General features: G+C 39.9%; 1 protein-coding gene and 1 pseudogene across 4 annotated transcripts in view; one reads left to right on the top strand and one right to left on the bottom strand.

Annotated features, from left to right (window-relative positions):
- Positions 1-9,834, bottom strand: part of LOC116101893 (zinc finger protein 60) — a 93,909-nt gene that overhangs the window by 5,842 nt on the left and 78,233 nt on the right. The gene's annotated exons all lie outside the window — the stretch shown is intronic.
- Positions 8,746-9,794, top strand: LOC116101899 (annotated as a pseudogene).

The following is a 9,834-nucleotide window of genomic DNA, read 5'->3' as shown; positions in this document are numbered from 1 at the left end:
CAGGATTCACAAGAACTTCCTCCCAAGTAATACATAGCTCCACACTCTCCTAAGAACCAGAGGGGACAACAGAAACAAAGGAACAAAGACCCACCAACAAAGACAAGACCAGAGATCGGCATGTAGAATTATATAGTCTCCCAAAGGCTGATGCCTAAATTTCGGGGGCTGGAGGGGCGACCAGAATTAAAACCTAGGACAGTATGTGTGTACTAGAGCCAAGCAACCCTACAGTGGGTCCTGAGTACTGCAACACAGCTGAAGCATAAGAAAAACATTAAAACAGCTTTTTATAAATATAATAGGCATCAGTAAAGAAGAAGAAATCTACGAAAACACAAATATTAGAAGGAAATGAATGAAACAGTTCAAGACCTAAAAGCACAAATAGAATCAATAAAGGAAACCAAAAGTAAGATATATCTGAAACAAAAACCTTAGGAACTCAAACAAGAATCTCAGAGACAAGCCCCACAAACAGAATATAAGAGACGGAAGAGAAGCCAGGCAGTGGTGGCGCACGCCTTTAGTCCCAGCACTTGGAAGGCAGAGGCAGGCGGATTTCTGAGTTTGATGCCAGCCTGGTCTACAGAGTGAGTTCCAGGATAGCCAGGGCTACACAGAGAAACCCTGTCTTGAAAAACAAAATGAGAGAGAGAGAGAAGAGAAGAGAAGAGAAGAGAAGAGAAGAGAAGAGAAGAGAAGAGAAGAGAAGAGAAGAGAAGAGAAGAGAAGAGAAAATCTTGGGAATTGTAGACACAATAAATTCCTGTATAAATCATCCAGGAAATCTGGTACACCATGAAAAGACAAAATCTAGGAATAAGAATAAAAGCAAAAGAAGAAACCCAGGTCAAAGGCACAGGAAATATTACCAACAAAATCATAGAAGAAAATTCCCCTACTCTAAAAAAATAAGATGCCTAAGAACCATACAGAACATCAAATAAATTAGACCCCAAAGCAGGTCCCCTCAGCATATAATCAAAGCACTAAACATTCAAGTCAAACAAAGAATGTGAAAAGCTACAAAGGACACAGACCAAGAATAAAGGCACGCTTATTAGAATAATACCTGGCTTCTCAATGAAGGTTTGAAAAGTCAGAAGGAATAGACACACACTTTACAGACTCTGAGAGATCTCAGACGCCAGGCAAAACTACTATTCCCAGCAAACTTTCTCTCACCACAGATGGAGGAAATACAATCCCACAACAAAACCAAACTTAAGCAATATTAATCTACAAATCCAGCCTTACAGAAAGCACTAAAAGAAAAACTCCAACTGAAGAGATTAGTCATACCTAAGAAAACACAAGCAATAAATAATCCCAGACCACCAATTCAAAAGAGGGCAAACACACACGCCACCATAGCAAAATAACAGGAATCAACAAACACTGTTCTCAATGCTCTCAATTTCCCAATAAAAAAACAAAGTGGCAGGAAGTGGTGGTGCATACTTTTATTTCCAGTACTTGAGAGGCAAAGACAGGCACATCTCCAAGAATAAGGTGAGTGAGTTCTAGGATAGCCAGGTCTACAGAGAAACCCTGTCTCAAAAAAACAAAACCAAAAAAAGAAAGGAAAACACACACACACACACACACACACACACACAAACAGAACGTCTGTGAAAACAGGATCCATCTTTCTGATGAGCCGAATAAACACACCATAACAGACATCTCAGGGTAAAAGCACGGAAAATATCTTCCAGTCCCACACAAATGGACCTACAGAGCAAGCTGGTGTAGCCTTTTTTAATATGTGACAAAACAGACTTCAAATAAAACTAACAGGAAGAGATAGGAAAGGACATTTATATGTCCATCAAAGAAAAAATCTACCAACATCTAGGCAACAAAGGATATCCAATTTAGTAAATTTAAAAATGCATTACAGTTTAAGTCACAATTGCCTCTCACACACTGACAGTGGGAGACTGCAATACCCCACTGCCAGCAATAAAGAGGTCATCCAGGAAAAAACAAAACAGAGAAACACTGGAGCTAACTGACATTATAATCCAAATCGACCTAAAAGATATTTGTAGAATATTTCAGTCAAACAACAACAACAAAAAAAACAACTACACCTTATCAAACTTTCTCCCAAATTGACCATATGCATGTACCATCAAGTCTCAAGAAATATCAGAGAATTCAAATAACCCCCTGAATTCTATCTAACCACCACAGATTAAAGCTGGATATCAACCTCCACTGTCTCGACTATGGTGCTCCCTACCTTTTCAAGGATGCCTGCTGCGCAGGAACACGCAGCTTAGACCTTTCCCTGCCAATCTGAGGCCTGCTGGTTCCACCTGGGGCATAGCCACCAGACGTCAGCAGCTTGCTGTTCTCTAACATGCCAGGTCCATGACTCTGCCTGCCTCCTAGAGGAGTCCTGCTGGCATCAGAAACACTCAGCTAACACCAGGGGACCATGAGATGGCTAAAGGACAGTGTAAGAACACACCCAACAAGAGCAAGGGCAGTAAGGCACAACCAAAGCCTAGCTATACTACTGTAGCAAGCCCTGGTTATCCTAACACAGCCAAAGCACAAGAAGATGGCCTTGAATCCAATGCTATAAAGATGGCAGAGGCCTGCAAAGAGGAAGTGAATAAATCTCTTAAAGAAACACAAGAAAATACAATCCAACAGGTGAGGAATGAATAAAAAAGTTCAAGACCTGAAAATGGAAATAGAAGCAATAAAGAAAACACAAATTGAGAGAATCTGGGACAGGGAAACCCAAAAAACATGATATAGCTATAATCTTACATTGATACAGAATTTTGAATAATGATACAAAAATAAGGTTATATCCTGTTACATTGGTACAGAATTTTGTATATTGATACAGGTTTAAGGTTTTCATTGGTATATCTTTGTATATTTGTCTTGGTTATGGTTTCCATTGCTGTGAACAGACACCATGACCAAGGCGACTCGTATAAGGTCAACATTTAATTGGGGCTGGCTTACAGGTTCAGAGGTTCAGTCCATTATCATCAAGGAGGAGCATGGTAGCATCCAGGCAGGCATGGTGCAAGAGGGGCTAAGAGTTCTACATTTTGTTCCAAAGGCAAACAGGAGAAGACTGACTTCCAGGGAGCTAGGATGAGGGTCTTAAAGCCCATACCAACAATGACACACTTCATCCAACAAGGCCACACCTACGCCAACAAGGCTACACCTCCTAATAGTGCCATTCTCTGGGCCAAGCACATTCAAACCACCACAATATTGATCCAAAATTTAAGACTAATTTTGTTACAACATAATATATGTATGTTTCAACTCTTACATAGGCATTGTGCCTATGGAACGCATTTAAAACTACCAGGTTTAATCCCAGTCCTATTAAGTAATGCAAGTTAACAGTCAGCCAATCAAACTCATGGTCTTGTCAGATACTAGTCTGGATTACCATAAAAATATACATCCTGGGTTGTACAGATAAGAGGTAGCTGGAAAGGCAATGCTCGCTTGTTCAGATATGCTATAAATAGATAGATGGTCTTTGAAACCTCAGAGACTCACAGAATACAGCATTTAAAGTTGCTCTTGGCCGGGCATTGGTGGCGCACGCCTTTAATCCTGGCACTTGGGAGGCCAAGGCAGGCGAATTTCTGAGTTCAAGGCCAGCCTGGTCTACAGAGGGAGTTCCAGGACAGCCAGGGCTATACAGAGAAACCCTGTCTCGAAAAACCAAAAAAAAATAAATAAAAAATAAATAAATAAATAAAGTTGCTCTTATTAATTTATGAAGCATGTCAGCTCCTGGCTGCACCCCATTCAACTTGGAAGATGATGATAAAGATCAAAAGGCTTCCAAATGGAGTTGTTACAACTGTGGCAAGCTAGCTACTGGGCAAAGAATATGCTCTAACTTTATCTGCAAACAGAATGCTGTCCAGAGGAGACTAATTGGATACAGAGAAGTCAATTACCAAGCTCTGACAAGACAGCATAAGCAAGTCCTTCAAAGTCCCTGCTTCACAAAGGTTTGTGAGATATTCTGGCCAGAAGGATGAAGATGGTTGCTCCAAAGTTATAAAGAAGACTGGTGACTGTCCAGGCAGTCGGTGGTCTCTGTCATTTTATATTTTTGGAAGCTGTGTCCTTGTGCTTCCAGCATACAAGTAATATTCATGTCGTCCTCGGGCCTCTGATGGGGTTGAAGACTAGACAATCATAGTCTTACTATAAGTTTAGGTTGTTTAGGATTTAAAGGGATCTTCTAGGTCTAAGAAGGTAATTTTATGATGGCAATACAAGTTAGGATAGAAATTGATCTAGACATAGAACTATGAACTCACCAGGGTGGGATAGATAATAGAATACTTTCTTCTGAGTTGCCAAATATAGACAGGACTTTTAAGTAACCTTTACATAATAAATTTCATAATAATTACATAATTGTTCCTAAGGTTATTGTTTATTATTATAAGAGAAAGAACTTTTTTTAAGACAAAAAAGGGGAATGGTTGAGGTTTGGTTTGTTGCTGTGTACTGTAATGTTAAATTCTGTACTGGAAGGTCTAGGCCTTCCTAGTGAATTCTCACATTTACAAGCTTTTATTGTGCAAAACTCATTCCTTGATTTAAAACTGTTGGTTAACTAAAATAGCAACAGCCAATTCCTGAAGGTATTAGAGGTATGTGGGTTTAGAGTTATGTGGTTGGGGGTGTAGAATCAAGGGGGTGGAGGAGAAGACCAGGAAGAGAAGGAGGAAGAATGAGAGGAGAGGAGGAAACCACCATGAGGGAACACAGACCATGAGCATGTAAACAGGAGAAACAGCAAGTATCTGAGGCACATTGCTAGGGAGGCAGCCAGGCCAGCAGTTAGAATAGATTAGGGGTTACCCTCCAGTAACTGTCAAAGCCAAACAAAATAACCACAGTCTGAGTCTCATTTATTTTTAAGCTAGATGGGGATAAGTTTAAATTGGTTGTACAATCTAGGCATACAAAGACTCAATAAAGAAAACTAATTTCAGACAAATTTCCCTTATGAATATTGATATAAAAATACTCAACAAAATACGTGCAAACCATATTGAAGAACAGATCAAAACCATCACTCACCATGGTCAAGTACACTTCATCATTCCTGATTTCAAGCTGTATTACAGAGCAATAATAATAAAAACCACATGATACTGGCATAAAGACAGATGAGTTGTCAATGGAATAGAATTGAAGATCCAGAAATAAACCCACACAGCAAAGACGTCAAAACTATACAATGGAAAAAAGAAAGTATCTTCAACAAATGGTGCTGGTCTAACTGGATATCTGCATGTAGAAGAATGCCAATACAGTCAATCAAATTCATCACCCTGCACAAAACTCAAGCCGAAGTGGATCAAAGACTCAACATAAATGGGACAGACTAAATATAAAGAATAGAAAGTGTGGAACTACCTTCAACACACTGACACAGGAAACAACTTCCTGAACAGAACACCAATGGCTCAAGCTCTAAGATTAACAATTAGTAAATGTGACCTCCTGAAACTAAAAAGCTTCTGTAAGGGGCTGGTGAGATAGCTCAGTGGGGAAGAGCACCGACTGCTCTTCGGAAGGTCATGAGTTCAAATCCCAGCAACCACATGGTGGCTCACAACCACCCATAATGAGATCTGACGCCCTCTTCTGGTGCGTCTGAAGACAGCTACAGTGTACTTACATATAATAAATAAATAAATCTTAAAAAAAAAAAAAAAAAAAAAAGCTTCTGTAAGGCAAAGAATACTGCCATTAAGACAAAACACCAGCCTACAGAATGGGAAGAGATCTTCACCAGTTCCACATCTGACAGAGTACTAATATCCAAAATATATAAAGAACTCAAGAAATTAGACACCAACAAACCAAATAACCCAACTGAACTGAAAAATGGGGTACAGAGCTAAACAGAGAAGTCTTGACAGAAGAATCTCGAATGGCCAACAAGCACTTAACGAAATGTTTAACATCCTTAGTCATTAGGAAAATGTAAATCAAAATGACCATGAGATTCTATCTTACACCTGTCAGAATAGCTAAAATCAAAAACTCAAGGGGCAGCACATGCAGGCAAGAATGTGGAGCAACGGGAAATTCCTCCATTACTGGTGGGTGGGCACTGTGGAAATCAATTTGGCGGTTCCTCTGAAAATCGGGGAGAGTTGAACCTCAAGACCAAGCTTTACCACTCCTGGGCATATACCCAAATGATGCCCCAATATACCACAAAGACATTTGAATTATGTTCATAGTAGCTTTATTTGTAACATCCAGAAACTGGAAACAACCTAGATCTCCCTCAACTGAAGAATGGATAAAGAAAATATGGTACATCTATTAAAACAAAGATATTTATGAAATGTCTTTAAAAACACTGAAGACAGCTATAAAAAACAAATATATCATGAAATTTGCTGGCAAATGGATGGAACCTAGAGTCCTACCAAAGGAAATATATGGTATGTGCTCACTTATAAGTGGACATTAACCATAAAGTACAGGATAACCATGCTACAATCTACAGACCCAAAGAAGCTAAGTAACAAGGAGGATTCAAAGGAAGATGCTTGAATCTCACTCAGAAGGGGAAATAAAATAGAATTGAATAGAGAGAGGGAAACTGGGTGAGTGATGAGTGTAGAGGTAAACAGGGATAGGGACCAGATGTTGGGGAGGAGGCCTGGGAGAGAGAATGAAAATTGGTGGTGGGGTCTCTCCGGGACTAGCCTGGGACCTGGGACAGGGGAGGGTCCTGGAAGTCTACGGGGATGACCCTAGCTAGCTGAAACTCTAGCAGCTGGGGATATGGAGACTGAAGTGGCCACCTCCTGTAGCTAGGCAGGTCTTCCAGTGAAGGTAGTAGGGCATTAACCCACCCACAAAACCTTCTACATAAAATTTGTCCTGTGTATAAGGGATGCAGAGATAAAGATGGAGCAGAAAGTTACAGAATGGCTAACCAATGACTAGTCCAACTTGAGAGCCATCCCATGGTAGAGAGCCAACCCCTGATTATTATTAATGGTACTATTAATGATACTTTGCTATGCTTGCAGACAGAGGACTAACATAACTGTCTTCTGAGAGGCTTCATCCAGCAGGAGATAGAGGCACAATTAGAAACCCACAGCCAAATATTAGGCAGAGTTCAGGAAGTCCTGTGGAAGAGTAGGAGGTTGGACTATTGAATGAGCTGGAGGGGTCGAGGATACCACAAGAAGACCTACCGAATCAATGAACCTGGACCCATTCACAAAGAATGAACCACCAACTAAAGAGTATGAAGGGGCTGGACCTAGGCCCCACACATTTGCAGCAGATGTGCAGTTTGGTCTTCATGTGGTTCCCGTAACAATTGGATGGAGGGGCCTTCTCTGACTCTATTGCCTGCTTGTAGATCCCCTTGCCTGGCTGGGCTGCTCTGTCTGGCCTCAGTGGAAGAGGATGTTATTAGCCCTGCTGGGACTTGATATTCCAGGGCAGGTTGGTACCAATGGAAGACTTCCCCTTCTCTAAAGAGGGCAGAATGGGAGAAAGGGATTGGTGGAACTGGGAGGAAGAGGGGCTATGATTGGAATGGAAAGTGAATAAATAAATAAATAAATAAATAAATAAATAAATGGAAAAAAACTGAATACAGAAAAACACAAAGCTTAAAAAAAATCAAGAGATTAAAGACTTCCTACAATTGAATGAAAATGAAGCCGCAACACTTCCAAACTGAGGGGACAAGATGAAGGTGGGTCTAAGAGGCAAGTTCATAACACTGTACACTTACATAAAAAGAACTTGGAGTAACCTCATTCTAAATTAAGCAGAACAAAAAGCTCTAGAACAAAATATCAATAAATAAATAAATAAATAAGCAAAAAACAACACCCCCCAAAAAAGAAAAAGAAATTACACTCAAAAGGAAGAGACTGTAAGAAGTACTTAAACTCAGGGCTGAAATCAATAAAAAAAAGGAAACAAAGGAAAACCAGATATAAAGAGTCAAGGAAACAAAGAGCTGGTTCTTTCAGAAAATGAGTAAGACTGGTAATCCCTTAGCCAAATTAACCGACAGGCAGAAAGAGAAGATCCAAATTCACATAATTAGAGGTGAATGGAGGACATAACAGTAGCTAGCCTGTGCTGCTTTGTGGCTTCTTTTTTCCCACTCTTTATACAACTCTGATGAACATAGAGGCAGAAATTCTCAGTCAAATACTTGAACACTGAATTGTACAACACTCAAGAAGATCAACTAGGTTCATCTCAGAGATCCAGGGATGGTTTGACATATATAAACAATAAATGTTATCGACCATATGAACAAAATAAAAGACAAAAGCCACAAGATCATTTCATTAAATGCAGAAAGCTCCTTTGACAACATACAACATTACTTCAGAAAAAAGTCTTGGAGAGGGCTGGAGAGATGGTTCCAGAAGTCCTGAGTTCAATTCCCAGCAACCACATGGTGGCTCCATCTGTAATGGGATCTGATGCCCTCTTCTGGTGTGTTTGAGGACAGTGACAGTGTACTCACACACATAAAATAAATAAAATCTTTAAAAAAAAAAAAGTCTTGGAGAGATTAGGGATACAAGGGACAGACACACTGTGACATAATAAAGGCAGTATACAGCAAGCCCAAAGCCAGCATCACCTTAAATGGAGAGAACTCAAAGGATTTACACTAAAATCCAGAAAAAGACAAGGCTCTTTGAACTCTCCACACCTACTCAGGAATAATACTGCTGAAGAAGACAAAAGAAATGCAGATTGAAAAGGCCAAAGTATCCTGACATGCAGACTATGTGAGAGCATACACAGTGATCCTGAAGATTCCAACGGGGAACTCCTACAGCTGATAAACACATCCAGCAAGGAAGCCAGATACAAATGAACTCACAACAATTAGTAACCCTCCTATGTACAAATGACAAGTGGCCCGAGAGAGAAAGAAATCACAGAAACACCACCTTTCACAGGAGCCTCAACTAATATACAATATCATGGGGTAACTCTAACCAAGCAAGTGAAAAATGTGTATGATATAAAGCAGTAAGACACTGAAGAAAGAAACTGAAGGAGATTCAGAAGGTGGAGAGGTATTCCATGTCCACGGATCATGAGAATTAATTTAGTCAACTTGGCCATCCTATCAAGAGCAATACACAGATTTGATACAATCTCCATCAAAATTCCAGCACAATTCTACACATATCACAAAAGGCAAATATCATCTTCATAAGCAAACACAAAAATCCTAAGATAGCTAAAAATAATTCTGAATAAAAGAAGTGCAGGAGGTATCATCAATCATCACCCCCAATCTCCATTTGTACTACAGAGCTACAGTAAGAAAAACAACATGGACTCTTAGGACAAAATGGCTGGCAGACCTGCTGTTTCAGCATCAAGCAAGTGGCTGGATGGTTTTCGAAAGTGGTATTATAATGCTGCAGGATTCAATAAACTTGGATTAATGTGAGATGATACAATACATGAAACTGAAGATGTAAAAGAAGCCATAAGAAGGCTTCCTGAGAACCTTTATAATGACAGAATGTTTCGAATGAAGAGAGCCCTGGACCTGACTATGAGGCATCAGATCTTGCCTAAGGAACAATGGACAAAATATGAGGAGGACAAATTCTACCTTGAACCCTATCTGAAGGAGGTTATTCGAGAAAGGAAGGAGAGAGAAGAGTGGGCGAAGAAGTGATCTTGTAGTTAAGATCTTGGGTGTGCCTGGTCTCACCATATTTTTACAAAGTTATTTCAACCTGAATCACAATTTAAGAATTACTTGCTCTACCT

This window comes from Mastomys coucha, unplaced genomic scaffold (genome assembly GCF_008632895.1).
Source record: "Mastomys coucha isolate ucsf_1 unplaced genomic scaffold, UCSF_Mcou_1 pScaffold21, whole genome shotgun sequence".
Taxonomy (NCBI): Eukaryota; Metazoa; Chordata; class Mammalia; order Rodentia; family Muridae; genus Mastomys; species Mastomys coucha.
This window is presented reverse-complemented; position numbering and strand designations above follow the sequence as displayed.